Source organism: Leptidea sinapis, chromosome 40, assembly GCF_905404315.1.
Source record: "Leptidea sinapis chromosome 40, ilLepSina1.1, whole genome shotgun sequence".
Taxonomy (NCBI): domain Eukaryota; kingdom Metazoa; phylum Arthropoda; class Insecta; order Lepidoptera; family Pieridae; genus Leptidea; species Leptidea sinapis.
The window spans coordinates 6,890,709-6,910,780 of record NC_066304.1 but is presented as its reverse complement, the minus strand read 5'-3'; the positions used below and the strand labels follow the sequence as shown (position 1 = coordinate 6,910,780).

Below are 20,072 nucleotides of genomic sequence, written 5' to 3'. Positions count from 1 at the left end.
GATTACGAAATGCTTAGTAATAATTAAAACAACCAACTTACAAGAAAGTGAATAGAAAATATGAATTTTAAGTTTCTGTTTAACAAAGAGAGTTATAATAAACTATTATCCATGACTACACAATTATGTATAGTATGTGTGTTGGCTCATTATAACAGGCACGTTCAAATTAAATATAATATCACTCTACATTTCTCTCCTACCGGTACCGTAGAGAACACGTAATTTCGGCGCATCGTCTCGCCTCGATAATTTTGTCCATTGTGATGGACCAACCGCCTTTTACTAAACTCTACATTTTTTATCAGATTATCAATTTAATTCGAGAGCTACTGCATCGCTGTTATGTTGATTTTGTTCTATATAATTTTGTGCTTCTTTGGAAGTTTATATTTTAGACGGAACAGAACGACGTAAGACTTATTTCTGCCGTGAAGCAGTAATAATAATAATAATAATATTGACACACTTTATACACAAATTATCTGCCCCAAGTTAAGCATATATAGCCTGTGTTATGGGTTACAAGACAATGATATATTTAATATAATATACTTACTTAAACATACATAAATTAATATAAACATACATAAATACATTTAAACATCCATGACTCGGAAACAAACATCCATAATGTATCCATCCAACAGTAATGTGTAAGCATTACTGTGTTTCAGTCTGAAGGGTGCCGTAGCTAGTGAAATTACTGGGCAAATGAGACTTGACATCTTTTGTCTGAAGGTGACAAGCGCAGATGTACTGCGGCTCAGATTTTTTTTGGTTTTTTCAATAATCCTCAGCGGCACTGCATTGTAATGGACAGGGCGTATCAATTACCATCAGATGGACGTCCTACTCGTCTCTTCCCTCATTGTCATAATAAAAAATTAACGAAGTGGGTACTTTGTAAAACCATATAATATAGGTACCATGAACATAATTCGCATATTCATAAGTCGCGTTTGTTTTATTACGAAAAAAACGAAAAAAATGAATATAAAATAATTCACAAAGCGAATTTATAAAACGTACGAGGAATATTTATAAATACTAATAGACTATCGAATAATATAAGTTTTGTGTTTATAGCCATCATAGTTTTATGATAATATAAAACAATTCATACAAAAAAGCCTATTTTTCAAAAAAGAAATCTATAGAGATACTTTTTCGTAATCGTGTTTTCAAAAATGCAATAATTTAGATAAAGAAATGAAGATAAGCATGTCCAAAAATTGGAACCGTAGTATTTGTTGAAGTATTTTAAGTAGATTTACAAAAATGTTACTTTTTAGGACTATAGCGCCTAAATGATAGTCCAGAGAGTTACAGTATTGCATCCTATTAATAATACTACGTCATATAATAACATTTATTGCTTTCCTACGACACTATATAATTTTTATTTAATACAGTGTGTAATTAATTTTCTTCAAAAACAATTTATTAATTTCGAGAGTAATCATGAGTTTATGAATAATTTTACTCCTAGTTTATAGCTTTCGCAAGAGTGAACTTAGTTAATTAGTAATTTATTAACTTTATTTAAGAAAATACATTTAATTACGTTTGAACATAAATAAATCGCAGAGACAACAAACCTAAGTGTGAAGCAAATAAATAATGATGAATTAATTAAAGTAAAATTAATTGCCTTACTTTGGTAAGTTCCGTTCACTTTATATGATTATTTTAACATAATAATGATAAATTTATTAATAAGATAATAATAATTTTTATGATAATGTTATATTTTTGTTTTAACTTAAGCTGTTTTAACAGCTCTTGAATATTTAAATAAAACAATTTTAAAGGATTAAATCGCGTGTAATTGTATTTTTATATTACCACTTGGGTATCTACCACAACGGCGCATATTTCTGCCGTGAAGCAGTAATGTGTAAACATTACTGTGTTTCGTTCTGAAGGGCGCCGTAGCTAGTGATTTTACTGGGCAAATGAGACTCAAAATCTGTCTCAAGGTGACGAGCGCAGTTGTAGTGCCGCTCAGAATTTTTGGGGTTTTTCAAGAATGCTGAGCGGCACTGCATTGTAATAGGTAGGGCGTATCGATTACCATCTGAGCTGAACGTCCTGCTCGTCTCGTCCCTTATTTACACATAAAAAATTAGATTTTTGCGTAATGCAGTCACCCTGAAAACGAGATCAAAGGAAAGGTCTTGAAACGTCGGGTTAATTAAAATAATTATATGAAATGTAAGTTTTACGGAAAAACTAATTTAAAAACACAGTTATAACTACACGCGTTTCAATACTTATTTAAATGTGTAACACTCGCGTTTATCAAAGAAAATCCTATGTGCAAACAGAACGGACTGGAAAAAGCTTTTGAATAGATTACGCTGTTCGTGAACAGGATATCTAACTGCTAACTGCTGGATTTGCCAGCTGTATCTAACTTCTTCTTTAAGAAAAGATGAAGTGAATATAAGGAATTAATGACATATATATTTTTTTTTTATGACGTATATCGTATAAGTTCCTAAGGGTTAGGTACCTCTAGAATTTTATAAAAGCACTTATCCTACTCGCCAGGGTCATTTTCAAATTGTATACATATTTGGACTTACAAATAAACTCGGTATAATATAATAATAATAAAATAAAAATGCTTTTTTTTTTTTTTTTTTTTTGTTTTTATTATGAAAAATAGAATTACAATTTATTATTATATAACAGGCCAAAAACCACAGAGGTTTGTCCGGCATGTTAGAAGAAATACTATTATCGATTACAATTACAATAAACATTAATTTTAACTTATAAATACACAATTTAATAATATAGGTACAATACAAACGAAAAATTTTATTTATCGTATTAGAAAAAATAAAATTACAAACATATATTTTTTTTTAGATTGTTTGCATTTAGATTTTAGGTAGTATAATAATGCGTGTAATATAAGTTAAATTACTTGAAAATATTACTTACACATTTTTTTTTTAAATTAACTGGCTCCGTCGACTGATTGTCGACGATTCGGCCAACGTCAAGGTAGAGAGATTTTTTATTTTAATTTAGCTGATTGAAGTATGTAAAGAGCTGATTTAAAAGGAAATGGTCGGTTGAAATAGCTGTGGCTTTTTTTTGTGAACTGATGAATAGGCAACAAGAGTTAGTACGGTTAGAAATACACATCCATAATATTAACTACCTTGTTAGTATCTAATCTAAGTTTAAGGAAGAAATGTGTGAATGTAAGTGGGAATATGTGCCTAATAGAAGCGAAGAGAGTATGGAGGATAGAAATTACAATTTAATATTATTGCGTAAAGAATCTTTATGAAAGGGGAATGGCATAAAGTAAAAAGAAAAGGGATGTTGATGGGGCGAGGGATATCCTTCGGTAGAAGGTCATATAAAGGAATTGACAATTTAGGGCAATAGAAAAAAATATGTTCAAGAGTACCTTCCTCGAGGCCACATTCACATATAGAATGGTCCAGTCCAGTCAATTTTACTTGTCAAGCTGACAGCACTGTCAATACAATGATACGACTAAAGGTGACTGAAGTTCCCCGACATCCAGCAGCCATGCAAATGATCTTGATTATAGGTACCACAACTATTTCTGCCGAGAAGCAGTAATGTGTAAACATTACTATGTTTCGGTCTGAAGAGCGCCGTACCTAGTGAACTGGGCAAATGAAACTTAACATCTTACGTCTCAAGGTGACGAGCGCAATTGTAGTGCCACTCAGAATTTTTGGGTTTTTCAAGATTCCTGAGCGGCACTGCATTGTAATAGGCAGGGCGTATCAATTACTATCACCTGAACGTCCTCCTCGTATCATCCCTTATTTTAATAAAAAATAACGCGGGAAACGTTATATGTCCGAATAAATCAATCAAAAGAAAAATGTCTATTTGTAAACATTTTCCATATACTTGGTTTATTCGCAGTTATAACTTTAAACCAATTTATTAATTGTAAGGCCGAATTAAGTTTATAGAGTCATACATATATATAGCATAACCCAAGAATATGCAAAATGTTTTCAAATAGACATTTGCCTATGATTGATTTATTCGGACGTATAACGTTTCCCGGGTTTATTTGCAAGGCTGATTGACATTTGGGGAAATTTACAATTATCATTGTATCGACAGTGTTGTCAGCGATATGATCAACATTTTGCATATTCTTGGCTTACACAAATTATTTGAGTTTTCTTTAGTGTTAATTCCGCCAATATTTGTCTTTAAACAATTCGACACGTGTTTCGCCTCTACACGATGCATCCTCAGAACGTGTTGTCTCGCCAAAATCTGGCACGAGACTGTCGTAATTCAAATTCAAATTCAAATTCAAATATTTTTATTCAAAATAGGATTTATCAATTTAATCACTTATTGAACGTCAAAATCTACCATCCATTCAAAAGAAACTCAGCGGGCTTTTTTTTTATATAAAATATGGATTACAATGTAATATCGTACAATAAACATTAATAATTAAAGAGCCTGAGGGTGTTCGCTTTAATCCCAGTCCGTGGTGTCATTAAGAAAATTCATTATGAAAACTCAAATCATTTGTATAATTACGGATTTCCGCAAAGTAACGCCTACTTCAATAAATTTTATTCTTGGTTTGTTCTCAGGTATAACATTATACCAAGTTTATTTGCAAGGCCACTAAAGTATAATTCTTATTGATATGTCAAATGCGTATGCAGTGAGCCCCGTCAGCCAGCGACTGTTTCCACTGTTTGTTATTCCCGGAACGCTACATCCGGTATCCGGGCCACTCATCCGTGTCGCCTGAACCTCGTCAGCTCACGCCATATGTTAGGAAGTTGTTATACGGTATTATGAACAGGTACATCAATTTCTTAAGCGCATGCCACACCTAAAGCTAAGCTATAAAATTTAGTTTAGCTCTTCTCATTTACGTGAGTTGACTCCGGTGCTAACGCGTCTGTTTTGAAGCTCAAACGTGAAAGGTTCCCCGAATAGTGGAAGTCCGTAGTAGGAGGCTGAAAGCGAAACAATAATGCTTACACATTACTGCTTCACGGCGGAAATAGGCGCCGTTGTGGTACCCATAATCTAGCCGGCAACCTGTGCAAATTTGCAGCAAACAATTTGTTAATATAATACTTTTAATACTTACAACACCAATTACCTTATAGGTATTCAAAATTCCTAGAAAATATTGATGTTACATATAGCTTAGTGTAATTCGTATTGTTGATCTTCAATAGTCAAAAAATATGATGAGTTTCGTAATTAGAACGCCCGCATAACGGCCACCTATATTGCTTATCAGTTCAGTGGCCATGTAGAGAGATTTAGGTCACACTCCCCCCACGGCCTTACTATTGTATAAAGGTAAATTATAAGAAAATATCAGCTTATAACATTTCTAGCAAAGTACAATATAGTTTGGCCCTAAATATTTGTTGTTCTCGAACTGGCGATAGATTAAAATAACTTTTTTTCTTGCTAAACATATACAATTATAAATTACCTATACTTTAGTAGTAGTTGTAAGGTGGTTAAAGTGGATACTACATAATAATAATAAGTACCTACATAGCTTCATCACTTATTTAAAAGTAAATCGCTTTAAATTATTTAAAAGTAGTAAAATATTTTTTGATTATTTATAAAAATATACCTACACTTTCTTCGTCTTTTGTTTAATATTAGCTGTTGTTAAATGGGTATTTGAATAAATTTTAAAATAGAGTAAGATAAAAATAATGATGTATGTACTCACACTAAAAATAAAATTAAAATCAAACAATGAAATACACATTTTTCAGGTAATTTATATCTACTTTCTTAGTAAGGATTTTCTGTCACTATGTCACAAAACAAACATTTGTATAATATAGACTAGACTAATTATACCTATAGACTATAGACCAGGGGTAGGACAGACGCCTTAAAGTGACGTTTTCAGAAGACTGTAGTGCCATCTGTTAGGTTGGCCCGAAAATAAAAGCTTTGTCAGCTGTCACTCGCTTTGAAACCTTTCAACTTTTATTTGTGTCACTGCCCACTGGTCATAAAACGCGGCTACTTTTGGCGTTAGCGCATGTATGTAGCTCTCGCGTTCCATTTTGCATATTTACACTACTAAATCTATCCCTTATGTTCTATGTTGTGGCAAAATTAAATAACTAACTCTACGCGCAATATCAACATGGTAAAAAATTGCAATACCTACATTCAAAAGTAGAGTTAGTTATTTAATTGCGTCACAACATTAAAAATGAATTTTATAATTTAGAGCTTATACATATATAGTTATTTTCGGGGCCAATCTCCAGATGGCGCTAGTTTTCAAATAATTAGCTCATAATGCGTAGAGAGGGCTCTCTTTTCCCTATATATTATTATACTCTTTGCTATAGACTATACTAAAATATATAGCATAGACTAAGGTATGACGTCACATTTTATTATGGCTATCTCTGTCTAATTACAAATACTATCTCTTTTTACTTCGTTGTTGTTTGACCAATTGGATTGTTTGTTTCATTTCATTGTCATATTTTTTATTTGTTTTATTTTTCTAAATTCCTAAGAAGCAGATAATTAATAAATACTTTAGCGATCACATAACCTGGGACTACATAATGATAATTTTATTGCAGTTGCAATAACACACTAATATTGTACTAAGTACTTAAATTTTATTATTCTTTTATATTTCTTCTCTCTCAGCGCGCTATTTGTTTCCGGAGCTTTTAATAGTACTTTGACATCTAAAAGTATTTTATTCAAATAATTCCATTTGAGCCTTATAAAGTTATTTGCACAGAATACAACAAAATACTAACATCAATCTAGATTTATTATTTTACACATTCTAAGCGCCTGTTAAATTATAATAGCAAAAACCATTCAATGCATAAACGATCTAAGTAATAGTGGAGGCGTTATTTTTTCTTTCTGGAAGTTCTCGAGGTGGCTAATGGTTTCTTTGACTGTATAGTGGACGAAATACTTAGTTGTGTAGGTATAGAAAGACTTTCATGTGAACCGGCCATGAACCTCGACACTTTTTCTTTCATGTCGTTATATTTCACGTTCGAATGATTTAGTTGAGGCAAGATGGAGAATTTGTTATCTGAACCCTGCAAAATAAAGCTTAAATAAATAATATGTTATTAAATAACAAAGTAGTCATTCTACAGAATAATGTTATTTATTTTGTACTAGTATATTATCTGGCAAATTTAAATAAAACACTTTTAAAGGATTAAAACGCGTGTAATCCATTAAAAGTGTTTTATTTAAATGTGTAACACTCGCGTTAATCAAAGAAAATATTATCTCGCAAACTTTGTTTTGCCAGAATTTAAGTACCCCGCGCCAAGTCATTGTAAGAAATGTCATATGTATTGAAATGTCATTCACTGAATTATTTGTATTGCGAATATATAGGTATTTTTAAGTCGAAAATATATTTAGTTCCGAATAAGTTATTACCATAATTATTTTATTTGTTTTATATTATTGTGTTCTTGGTGTCACGGAAGTCAAGACTCTGCATGTTGTGACACCTTAATTTCTTGTATATTCAACTCATTTTGTTAATATTCGATATATTTTAAGCGTACTACTGGTTGTCCTATAAATAAATAAATAAACCTTCTCCGAAACACGAGATAAACGAACTGCCTCAACAACTGGGTAACTCTGCAATGGATCAAAGGCCACAGCGGTTCGTTGGGGAACGATGCAGCGGATGAACTTGCAAGGCGGGGGTTGGAAACCCAAGTGGCTGGCCCAGGGCCAGTCCTGCCGCTACCCTTCAACCAAATGCGGTCGTGGATACGCTCTCTCACCAACAACCTACACAGAACCCGATGGACAAATGTCTCAAGCTGTAGACAGTCGAAAGAGGCGATTCCTGCACTATCGCCCAAACTGTCACGTCGACTTATTAGCCTAAACAGACACGACATCCGAATTATGGTCGGCACCCTAACGGGTCACACATCACTGAACAAGCACCTATTTACAATCGGCGTTACGGACAGTCCTAAGTGCAGGGGCTGTCTAACCGAAGATGAAACGGTCTCTCATGTAATCCTGGAATATGCTGGGGTGGCCAACCAACGGGCAAACACCTTAGAAAATATAAGGTCGCTCTAGGAAGTCTGCGAACACCCCAGGAGTGTTATGAACTTCTGGAAGGAGCTGGGCTGGTTGGAATGACTGGCCAACACTGCACGCAAAATGGACCCAACTAAGCGGTCTAATTGCGGAAACAGGAGCCCTTTACCAATACCAATACCAATCTCCGAAACACGCTGCATGTTAAGGTATAAGTATTATTTTGATCGGTTCAGTAGTTTTCGCAGTATAACCTAAGGAAAGAGCAGCTCTCCATTTATTAGTACAGATAAGCGAGCGTTCAGTTTTCTGATGATGACATTACTAAGCACAATTGTTAACAGAACCAAAACAGTTCTGGTCATTTGTTAACGCCTTGCGGAGTAAAGGTGGTGTGCAGATTAAAGTCACACGAGCCGGAAAGGAGTATCAGGGAGCCAATAGTACAAATGCTTTTGCGGAGCATTTCAGTTCAGTATTTGTAGATCAAGAGCCGCGCTTAGACTGGCAGAGTGCCAATGCCAATTCGTACTCCCATGCAAGGCACGTGAATATACAATGCTTCTCGGAGTCTCACGTCCGTACTTCTATCAAAAACCTTAAGGCTGCTTCTTCGCCAGGACCTGATGGAATACCAGCATATGTAATTCGTGGTTGCGTTGATATTTTGATTAAACCAATCACTTATATTTTTAATTTGGTTTTACAGACAGGTAACTATCCCTCCGTATGGAAGAAATCTCGAGTTACTCCTATTCTCAAAACGGGATCCAAGACTGCGGTGGAAAACTATCGGCCAATAGCAATTCTTTCAGCTTTAGCTAAATCTTTTGAGAGTGCCTTGTACGACATAATCTTACCGCAGTGTATTCCCTTCGTTACTGAGACGCAGCACGGGTTTCTCCCACGACGATCAGTAAGCTCAAACCTTCTCCACCTTGTGGATCTTGGGAATATCATGGGAATTAGAACAAGGCAACCAAGTGGACGTCATCTACCTGGACTTCCAGAAGGCGTTCGATCGGGTTGATAACGACGTCATGATTCACAAATTGGGGATGATGAGTTTCTCGCCAAAACTGTTAAAGCTTTTTGCAAGTTACCTATCTCAAAGAGAGCAATTTGTTAAATATGGTGAGTTTGTATCTAATCCTTATAGAACGCGTTCTGGAATTAGTCAGGGGTCTAATTTGGGACCTTTGCTCTTTATCCTATTCATAAATGATCTCCCAGAAGTCATACAGGATGCTGAGGTGTTACTGTTTGCTGATGATCTAAAGTTGGTCAAGGCAGTAAAGAGCTCAGAGGACTCCTTATCTCTACAAAACGACTTAGATCGGGTTTACAAGTGGAGTGTTGATAATAAGCTGTTTTTTAACATGTCGAAATGTGAATTCATGTCATTCTCACGCTCCTCCGCTGTGCAAGAGTTCAATTATTTAATTGGTGATGTGCCGGTGATGCGAGTACAGGAAGTACGAGATCTTGGGGTTGTATTCGATCCTAAACTCACGTTTCACTCACATGTGGAGACTATTGTTGAGGCTGCTTACCGACGGCTTGGATTTGTTCTACGTAATGCATCTCATTTAACGAACCAAGCACTTCGTATCCTTTATACGGCGCTAGTCCGTAGTATTCTCGAGTGCAACTCAGTTATTTGGAACCCACATGAGAGCAAATATACTTTAATGATCGAACAAGTCCAAAAACAATTCCTTAGACATTTGTATAAGAGGCAATATGGATACTATCCATCTATGTACCCAACACTCTTTTTACAAGGGCATCTGAGCTTTGATTCACTGCAGTAACGTAGGTACGTAGCTCTTACTAAGTTTGTTCTCAAAATAATTCGGGGCAGAGTGGACAGCATATACTTATTACAACGTTTGTTGCGTTTCTTTGTACCGACCTCGTACGTACGCGCGCGGCGACACGCACTATTAGCGCAGCCACCTGCACGCACTCAAGCGCATAAGCACACGCCTGTAATACGAGCCATCTGTCTTCTAAACTCTGTACTTGAGGTAGCACCACAGTGTGATCTATTTGCCAGCTCGATGGAATGTTTGGTCAAAGAATGTAAGAGAAGATTTGAGAGTTTGATGCCTGTAAGCTCTATAAAATAAGATAACTAGTTTATAATTTTCATTGTTTGTTTTTTCTTTAGTATAATATCTTTGTAACGCTTTAGATTTAATCTGTAATGTTACATTGTATCTTTGATAAATAAATAAATAAATAAATAAGCCAGCTCTCTTGCCTCTTACCGATGCTCTGCGTTGATTTAAAGTACTAGAATTAAACGTTTTTTGCTCGCAATGATGTTTCTAGGGTTTTCTCTATGTTTCCTACAGCGGGTTAGTCAATAAAAGGATAGCGTACATATAGCCTTTATTTAATTATGATTTTTATTAATACTTGCTTCAGTTTATGTGGGATTTTCGTTCAACATTTTAATGATTTGGATCGTTTCGTCGGTCGTGATAGAACTGTTAAAATTGCTAATTCATTTGTATTATATAGATTACATTGCTTTACGTACGCTGGAAACACTCGGATCAATATCCTTGGGACTTCTGCAAAATGACGGCAATACGAATAAATAAATAATCTTACAATGAAAAATGGTGGCCATTTATTTTATTTTTAATAACGGCATGTTTCTTACTGTTTATTATCACCTTTTGGTCATATTTACTTGTTATGGAAGGGTTTTCGCAGTTACCTATCCTGAATTACACCATTTTTATCGCGCTGTTTCACGTCTGCCTTTTTTATCACTAATTACTTGTGGTGATGGTACTTACTGGGGGGTCTATAGATCACCCATGAGGCGTCATGTTTCAATATTACTTTATATAACTAACGTTTAACGACGCTATGTCACTTCTAGTACTTTGTTATTTAGATTTCTATGGTAAAAAGTTTGAATGTAATAACTTTTCGATCCATTAGGAACCTAATATCAAATCTTGAATATTTTTTGACAACTACCCCCTTATTCATAATAGTCCGCTAACTTAAAGCATTGCTAATTCTCACTCTGTCTTCTTCTATTGACCTAAGTCAGAATGAGAAAAAACACTCCTAAGCGGCTGTTTAAAGTTAGCGGACCATTATGAATAAGGGAGCTTAGGCGCTTATTTACGCAAGGTGCCTGATTAGATTTCATTTATTCAGAAAGTTGAGCAATCAATTGATTTAAATGTATTACTCCCAATAGTTCAATTGTCTTTATTATATTGTTACAATTGATTTTGTTAAGCAACGGGCCGTCGGGTCGAAATCCTCGCAATACTCTGAATATTTATGAACGTTCGATTTTATTTTATTTGTCCTCATTTAAAAACATTTCATATTAACAACTGACAAATGCACGAAAAGAAACATAAGATCGATTAAGTTAAAAATTAAATCAGAGGGGGCAACCAACTTTCAATGCTTTTCATTTTTTACGGCTAATTTTCGTAATTTTATATGTTAATATCTCAGTTTGTATATCATCTACGTTAAATGACTTTATACGTCAATTTTTGTTGTTCGTTGTCCACTAAAACAAAGAACCACAGTCTTATCTTTCGTCAGTTTTCTTTTTTAAAATTATAAAAAGACGAACAATGAGGCCACAGTCCTAAACGGTTGTCGGATTAAGTTCCCGAAAACCTAAAGATCCACCAGGCGACGGAACAAAACCGATACAGACAGCTCGTTGACCAATTGAATGTGAGTCACGATCCTCAGCAGTGCGGGAACGACTAAGAAGAAGAGTAGGACCAATGAGATCGCTGTTTTCCTGATGGTTTCTCCTTCTTCTTCGTGACACTCTTGGCAGAGCGGTCGTGGTCATCGTGATCTGACATCTTTTGGGGCAGATGTGATTCGCCTTACGAGAATTCGTAATTTTTTCCTGCTGGTTTACAGTATGGTACACTCGTCCTATGGACCGCTCACAGTAGACTTAATTTGTTCGGTTCATAGTATGGGCGACCTTCCTCGCCCTCTGGTGCCCTCTGGTGCCCTCCACTTTGCCCTGCACGACAAGGCGCTCGATGGACTCACTCTCGCGCGGGAAGACGTGTCCGAAGAACTTAAGTATGCATCTCTGTACTAACACCGAAAGGCGTTGTTTTATGCCAAGTTCTTGGAGACGTTGGTGCGAGACTGGTTCCACGAAACTCCCAGCATCCTGGGGACAGGAATACTCTATTGCAACACCAATTCTCTCACCAAGTCTCACGTCGTATTATTGTTCTAAAAATCTGCAAAGGAAGTTCATTTCCTAATTTTCTGCTTTATGTGGACTATACAATATTATAGATATTATAAACGGCCCAAGGCAGTCTGTTACAACAATATACTATCGTATAGACCAACAAAGGTATCTCTACCGAAGATACAGCACAATAGAAAACTGAATCGAATCTATAGTAAATGTACCTAACCGATTTTCAAATCAAACTCACTTTATTCATGCAGGTCATGAGAATGACACTTATGAAAGTCAAAAGTTTTCTTTTCTTTTTACATTTACCACCACTTGGGTTACCACCACTTTGATTGACAAGTCGTTAACAGTCAGCCTCGCTTGGAATTACCTTCTTAGTATTTTGAATAACTTCCGAATTCGGCAAGTGACCCCGCGCCGCGGTATGCCTTAGATCTGCGTATATTAATATGTAATACTAGCACTGTTTAGTGTTTTGATATCAAACCGTATAATTATTAAAGATCGTATTGTAAAGATTGTATGTCGTAACAAATTATTGTAATAATATAATTTAAAATATTTTAATCGACCACCCCGTACCGGTACTACAACTTGAATGCCTGTATTCGTGGTCAACTGACAACTTCGTCACATTGGTCATTGGTGTTGTCAGTTGACCGTCTCTATTTTACATTTTAATTTTTTACGTGTATAATTAGATTGATTATAATTAAGATGATTTGAGTGAATATATCAGAATGCTATTAAAACAAGCTATAAGACCATGCAAAACAAACCATCTTATAAACAAAATAAGAGCCGGAACTTGGTCAGGGCGTACTGTGCCGTACGGCACTTTCGTTTTGGTGTATCTGAAAAATCTAGTGCATTGCGGCACTTGCCGATTTCGGGAGGTTAAGCTAGCTAAAGCACACATTGACAAATCAGTTCATGCAATATCGGACTTTCAGCTCGTTTATATTTTATTATTCTAGTATATTATAAGTCTGTGGAAATAACAGACTTCCTAGCGCTAAGTTTTGTTTTAAGTTTTTCTTATCTGGTATCCTAATGTCCTAGGTCCATGACCTTGTCACTCTAAGCTAACACCTTAAAGTTCTGGGGTTAACGTATTACTCAATATTTGCTCTAAGCGAACGACATGATTGGTATTAACATTCGAATGGCGTCACGTAGGATGTCACAATATTGCGTCGATGTTAGCAGAATATAATGTGACCAGGCTCATACGCGTCCACAATTTAAGTACAGAACTTTTATAGCCATGACCAATATGAACCCCAAAATCAACATTGATATCGAGTTTCGTTCATAGCAATAATTACCTTTTAATAGCCTATGCTCCCACCGTTTTTATACTGCAAATACGTGTTTTTTTAACCGTCTTCGTAAAGGAGGAGGTTCTCAATTCGATCGGTATTTTTTTTTATGTATGTACACCTATTACTCTGCAATTTATGATCCATTTCGTGATTCTTCTTTATTTTAATGCGGAATCATTGCAATTTGATATCCTAACTTGTGGCGTGTTGTGCGAAGGTGGAGTTCTGCGGCAGGAATCAGGTTAAAGAGCTCTTCGGAACACTCGCCGTGATAAATGCGGTAGAAGACTTAACATCAATAATTTTGTATTAAAATAAATAAATACTATAAATAATTAACAATTAAATACCTGTTTACACCTGGCAACCCTAACGTTTAGGGAATATATTATTATACACCCCAAAGTCTAAACTTTGATTTAAAATTAGTTTTATCAAGAAACCACATATCTGCAGAATAGAGCGTCCCACCACTCTTGTTCTATAGTATTAACTCTAATGAAACAGTAATGAACTCATAGACTTGGAATATACTACCGTAAACACCACCTGACAGCCCGGTAAAGCGAAATCAATTTTGATTTGACAATGTGTGCGTTAGCTAGTTTAATATCCAAAATGCTAACTCCAAGCGTGGCCGACTTTTTACGACTTGTCATTCGAAATCGGTTACAGTGAAAATAGATTAGCTTTCCTTTTCTATCTTGCTGTATCTCCGTTTCGAGATGTTCTTCTCTCTTGCACGTTGTGTTAGTTTATGCGCTAGTATATTGTAAGTCTCAGAGTCTTAGGCTGAGATCTATAAAGCGAACTTGACTTTTGCGTTCGTCTGTCTTAGCTTAACTCAGCATAATTGCAGCTGTCAAATGACCATAAAAACGAAATCAAAGATTACACTAAGCTTACACTCAGTTTTTTTGTTATGGAAATAGAGGACAAACGAGCGTAAGGGACACCTGGTGTTAAATGGATTCACAGGAGCGTTGCCGGCCTTTAAAAAAATCCTGTGCCCTCCCCAGAAGACGACGGGCAGCCCGAGCGAGAATGCTCGGGGAGGGATTCTCCGACTCTGGTAGAGCCATACGCTCCTGGGCTAAAATCTTTTTAAGCACCGCTGTCATATTCTGGTGGAGAGGGGGGGATGGTATCCGGTCCTCGACACTAACCCATGGGAAACAGTGGCACTAGGCCACTACTTCACGCCAGTATTCTGTGAGAGTGTGGTAATTAACCCGGAAGAGTCTGGCCCGATTGTGCTGACGTCATGAACCGGCAGCTTGACTCTCTCACTTCTAATAAGCCCTTAGTCGCCTCTTACGACACCCTTGGGCCTGGGACTCCCCTGTTCTTTTCACAAGCACAAGGCGAAGTCAGTCAGTTAGGTTTCTGGTAAGTAAAAGTCTTCGCGAGTACAATAAGTTAAACGATACCAATTCAGAACTTGATATATTCGGTGGTGGGCTGGTCAGGTTTAAAGAAAGTGTTGTTAAACACTTAGCTGGTACTTAATCTGCATTTGTCAAATAAGTAGTTTTTCTTTTTTTTTCGTCTTCATTATTTTAATAAGTTAAAAGTTATAATTTGTACTTTCATTTTTTACTTTTTTTGTTTTTATTATAACTAAGTAGATAGTATTAGTTCTATTTTTCAGAGGTAATTAGAGAGTATTTTTGTAATTTTTATGTTCACCATAATTGTCGTATACTACTACTAATTACGTTAGATTAAGAAAATTGTATTGTATATGATGTGGTGTGCTTTATTAAATAAATAAGTAAAGTCTGAGCAAAGGCTAACTACGTTCTATAGATCTCTCAACCTTAGAGTCTTAGAATAAGTCCAAGACTTATTATTCCTAATGGACTTAGGCAGACAGAGAAAGACGTAATAGTTTGTTATGTTTTTAAAGTGATACCTACCCCTCGCGTTCCGTGCGAATGCTCTTCCAACTGAGCTAACCGTTCAAGAGACGGTCGTGGGTTCGAGAACCCAATAAAATTTTGTTTTAAAATTTTATTTGTGTATTAATCCCAGAAGTGAGGGTTATCACCTTTAAAAAAACAAATTGTTTAGATTTACAAAAGCGACATCTCAAGTCAATATGCAAATATTGGGTTTGAGCAGGCTATCAACTGTAAAGTAGATCCTGTAGATGAAGCCACAACCTGAGAGTTGAACAAAGCATACAAGATCTTATGACGATACGTCACTCGAACGGTTAGGTCAATTGGCAGAGCACTCGCACGGAACGTCGTGTGTTCAGTCCCGCATCAATCATAAAAATTTGTTTTCAAATTTTATTTGTGTAAACGTAAACGTTATAGATTATATAGTAAAAGCAGTTCGTGATACCATTCTCAGGACAATAAGGTAATATGTCTTCTTGTGTTCGAACAGGTGTGTGGCGTATATATATGTCGCCATGTTGAACAGTCCCATTAGCACGCCGCTTTCGTCACAAAGATCGAACTTCGTGAATATGGCTAGCCTGCAGTATTGATAGAAATAAAATATTCGTAACATACCTATAATATTTTCTATGATTAACGCGAGTTTTAAATCAAATTCAAATACTTTAATTCAAAATAGGATTTAAAATCACTTATTGAACATCAAAAACTACCACGCATTCAAAAGAGACTGCCTCAGACCTGAGAAGAATGGGCGCAAGAAACTCATCATCAAAATCAAAATCACTTTATTCACGTAGGTCACGGAAATGACACTTATGAATGTTAAAAAAAAAAAAAATTTCTTATTGAATCTACCGCTACTTCGTAAAGGGTTGAGCTAATGAGAAGAAGTAGCAATAAACTCATTGCCACTCTTTTATATAAAGATTTACATTTAAGTACATCGATTTACAAATCATTTCAAATTACAATATAATATGTAAAATGTAAAATGATGCAACAGACACACTCAAACGTCAAATAGTCAATGTCTTACACGAGTAAGTCAAAAAAGTAAATGTAAGTTAATACAAAAGTTATTGAGTACAGTAGCTGCATCATCCACATACACCGTAAATAAATAAAGGTATTCTGTGAGCATTTTATAAGCGATTATAAATAAATAAATATGTATATATCCATACATATATATATACATTTAAAGGATTAACCGCTAGTTGCAGAAACCATCTCTAAAGTTAATGTTTCATTAAATATAATACCATCACTTTTTTTTTTTCATTTTGACAGTCAAAGCATGTGATATAATGAAACATTAACTTTAACGATGCATACTGGAACTTTTTTTAAGACGCGTGTAATTTTGACTGTTTTTACACAAGTTTTTATGTAAAAGTTACATTTTTATTTTAACCTTAAATCATTTATACGTCGTGACATATCTTGACAGCTGTCTGTGTGAAAAATTGGGGTTGAATGTTAACCTCTATTTTGAGCAATGCACGCACACTAACACAAATCGCGAGTGTAACACGTAGCTTCTCACGCACACTAAAGTAATAAACCTGGCCTGTTTTCATCGGTAGTCACTATCTAAGATTTTAGCTAACCCGACGTTTCACGACCTTTCCTTTTTGAATCTTTTCAACTTCAACGCGCTCTGAAAAAGTTACGAAATGTCGGGCTAGCTAAACTAATAATAAAACTGTGACTTTTATGCAAAAACGAATGTAAACACAGTTACAATTACACGCGTTTTAATCCTTTAAAAATCAATTTAATTTAAACACTAGTCGTTCCCGCCCGCTTCGCTGGGCGAATTTTAAAAGGAAAGAACGTTGGAATTCGAAAAATAAGTAGCCTTAAGCCATCTAGGATAAATTGCATCGAATGGAATGGTAGTTTCATGTCTATACGATCAGTGGTTTAGGCTTGAAAGAGCCTCAAACAAAGACCATTTTCAGTATATATTATTTAAACATTCCTGCCGCTGGATTCCACCTTCGCACGACATGCCCCAAATCAGGATATCATCCCCACCATCTGGATGAGTGGCGATCCTCCGCATTGAGTTTTCAAGGAGCTCTCTTCCATATACAACAAAGCTGTAGAATGGAGTGGAAGGGGAAAGCTTCCAGGTGGTTCCAGGACGATACGACATGGGACTCTTAAAGCCGGCAACGCTCCTGTGATTGCTTTGGTGTCGTAAGAGAATGTGTGCAGCGGTGATCGCTAACATCTCATGACCCATACTCTAATAATTTGTCTTCCTCTACCATAAAAAAAGAATAAAAACCCGTTAACTTCGAGTACAACCATTGAGTAACATCATGACACACATCATTCACAGCAGACATCAAACTATACCTGCATTTCTTCCTTATATACTCCAGCATGATTCTCACGGGACAGTACGGATAAACCAGTAATGTTTTCTCAACGGACTCATCTTCCATTTCCTCTGAGGATTTGATCTTGAAGAGAGATAGCTCCGGTGCTTCTTTGTACACCACAAAGATAAACATGTTCACAACAAAATTATAACAGGATTATGTTGTGTACACACAGAACGAGGTAATGACATTTGTAATTATAATTGTTGCAATGTCAATAGTGAGGTCAAATTCAACAAAAAAGTATTTAATTCCCTAAGGTATAATCTTGTGATATAATTGCAATAATTTGTTTGCGATGTAGTTGCAAAAATAATAATAAATGAATAATAACTTTATTTTTCCAAACATTACAATAATTAATAATAGTATTACAAGTTAGAAATATGGTTCTAAATTATTATATTGTTAATTATACATACAATACAGGGAGCAAAGATAACTAAAACTAGTATGAACTGTGTTTCAGCTGTCAGTGACTTCACGGTACCAGACATAATTACCTACATAGTCAAATCAAATTATCAAAATCAGATAAAATAAAATAAAAATACAGTCTAAATACAAAAGTGAGATTAAAATTAAACTAAAATAAAAGTATAACTTCTAAGAATGTGTGTGTGTGTGTGTGTGTGTGTGTGTGTGTGTGTGTGTGGGTGTGTTTGTGCGTGTGTGTAATAGAGTGTGAAAGTGCTTAGATATGTTATTATGATTTGTATATATTTTTTAAGATGTTTTACTGTATTAAATTCTCGGTCTCAAGGAAATTCAGTTTTTAGTTGTTTTCTTGCATTGTAATAAAGTCTGTGGGTATATGTTTAGTCTTACCCCCTTATTTATTATGGTCCGCTAACTTAAAACAGCTGCTAAAGAGTGTTATTTCTCATTCTGACTTAGGTCAATAGAAGAAGACAGAGTGAGAATTAGCAATGCTTTAAGTTAGCAGACTATTATGAATAAGGGGGTTAAAATACGTCAAATATTATATCGTGTTAAATTTAGTCCGAGTAGTTTGAGTAATTCTACAAACTCGCATATAGTTATAAAGTAGCGAAGTAGAGTGAGCCATACTCAAGAAATAAAATCTTTTAAATAGTACTTTATAACAGCCTAGCGAAACTCTTTAGGAATAAAGCGATTCACACAATTGATAGATTGACAGATGACGGCTATAATCTTGTATGAAACGGAGATAAGCCGAAATCCTTTACTTTTTAAGCAACTGTTCGCTTTCGAACTTAGCTGGATTATACTTCATCGCCAATCGCCATACTGTAATTACTACTATTTCAAACTTATGTCAAATCACTGCACTTTCATACTAAACTAAATTTTACTTATGCAGCCCCGCCTCTTGTTACCCACTATTTACATCCTCCTTGCTTTATAAGTAAATTCTTTTACCTCAGGATTGCTGATTATTTTATTTTTTTAAATTGTACTTATTTTTTAAGTACACAATTTCAAAAGGGATGTACAGGGAACTTGAGGATGGGTCGATATAAACTGGTCAATGACATTCTAACTTGATTACCCCCATTTTAATAGGTATCGATTCGAACCCAGGTCTACTGATATCACCCGTTAGTAGCTTATATGTTATTAACTGTAACAATAAAAAATGATTATTCTGTATTTACTTTATTTAATTCATTTCCTGTATATCATTTTGAACCTTCAAACATTTTATTATATATTGGGCCGAAGGCAGAGCGTTCTTAAGGCGAAGAGTAAGAAGAAAACACGCAAACATGAAGTTTTGTGGTGAAAGTATAGCATTTGGAGCTATGAACACTACTTAATCCTGTTACACATACCCTTAAGTCTTACTTGTAGGTTGCTAATGCTTGCTGTTGGTTATTGTTAACACTGCCGAGCCTTTTGAAGTACCACTTTTCTTTGAAGTTAAACAAGTTTTTTGGCATGGCGTCACGCATCTTTTTGGTACTTCTCTCTGAAAAGTTATTCTTATAGCTTGTACTTTTTTGTGTAGGTTCATTTATTCAGATTAGTAGTGAATAACGAGGATTGTAAGCATATAAACTGTTTCCCACGCAAGAATTTTGAAAATATTGACTTTGTTACATAGATGGCGGGCCGGCAGTCGTGAACT

The 20,072-nt window shown here is 35.3% G+C and overlaps 1 protein-coding gene and 1 long non-coding RNA gene across 6 annotated transcripts in view; one reads left to right on the top strand and one right to left on the bottom strand.

Moving 5' to 3' along the window:
• Positions 1 to 20,072, top strand: part of LOC126976256 (uncharacterized) — a 162,259-nt gene that overhangs the window by 39,446 nt on the left and 102,741 nt on the right. The window lies entirely within an intron of this gene.
• LOC126976289 (uncharacterized) lies at positions 6,797 to 18,124 on the bottom strand. Its single transcript, XR_007731878.1, has 3 exons — positions 17,934 to 18,124; positions 16,006 to 16,141; positions 6,797 to 7,112 (listed from the first exon to the last, which is right to left on the bottom strand). It is a non-coding gene; the product is annotated as an uncharacterized LOC126976289 (long non-coding RNA).